This window comes from Mus musculus, chromosome 6 (assembly GCF_000001635.26).
Source record: "Mus musculus strain C57BL/6J chromosome 6, GRCm38.p6 C57BL/6J".
In the NCBI taxonomy this organism is placed as follows: Eukaryota; Metazoa; Chordata; class Mammalia; order Rodentia; family Muridae; genus Mus; species Mus musculus.
The window spans coordinates 63,199,715-63,200,471 of record NC_000072.6 but is presented as its reverse complement, the minus strand read 5'-3'; the positions used below and the strand labels follow the sequence as shown (position 1 = coordinate 63,200,471).

At 45.0% G+C, this 757-nt stretch overlaps 1 non-coding gene across 1 annotated transcript; it reads left to right on the top strand.

Annotated features, from left to right (window-relative positions):
• The first annotated feature begins 325 nt into the window (after positions 1–325).
• Positions 326–429, top strand: Gm22212. Its single transcript, XR_003956557.1, has one exon. It is a non-coding gene; the product is annotated as a U6 spliceosomal RNA (small nuclear RNA).
• The last annotated feature ends 328 nt before the right edge of the window (positions 430–757 follow it).

Below are 757 nucleotides of genomic sequence, written 5' to 3'. Positions count from 1 at the left end.
TCTGGGGGTACTGGTTAGTTCATATTGTTGATCCTCCTATAGGGTTGCAGACCCCTTTAGCTCCTTGGGTACTTTCTCTAGCTCCTTTATTAGGGTCCCCGTGTTCCATCCAATGGAACTGTGTGATGCCTGTATGAATCCACTTCTGTATTCGCCAGGCCCTGGCATAGCCTCATAAGGGAGAGCTAAATCAGGGTCCTGTCAGCAAAATCTTTCTGGCATATGCAATAGTGGTTGTGTTTGGTGGTTGTATATGGGACGGATCCCCAAGTGGGGCAGTCGCTGCATGGTCCTTCCTTCTGTCTCCACTCTGAACTTTGTCTCTGTAACTCCGGCAGCACATAGCCTCAAATTAGAATGATACAGGGAAGATTAGCATGGCCTCTGCACAAGTAATAACATGATTTTTAAAAATTGCATCACTTAATTTTACATTTCAGAAGTCACTGATGGAGTCAACTGTGGAGGGGAGACTAATTTTGCTTCCTGTTTTCTATTTATCACAGTGGGAAAGGAAATTCAGTGTAGCCTAATACCTATGAGCAAAGACTGACCATAACAAGATGACAGCAAAAAGGATGGGAAGGACCGGGAGCCAGACTATGGCACTTAAAGTCCCCACTAAGTAAAATACCTCTGTCAGCTATGTCACAGCTATTGAAGGTTCCATGGGTATCCAAAGTAGCAGCACCAGCTGGGGTGTAAGTACCCCAAGCAGGAGCCTTTGGGGTTATTTCATATTTAAAGCAAGACTCCA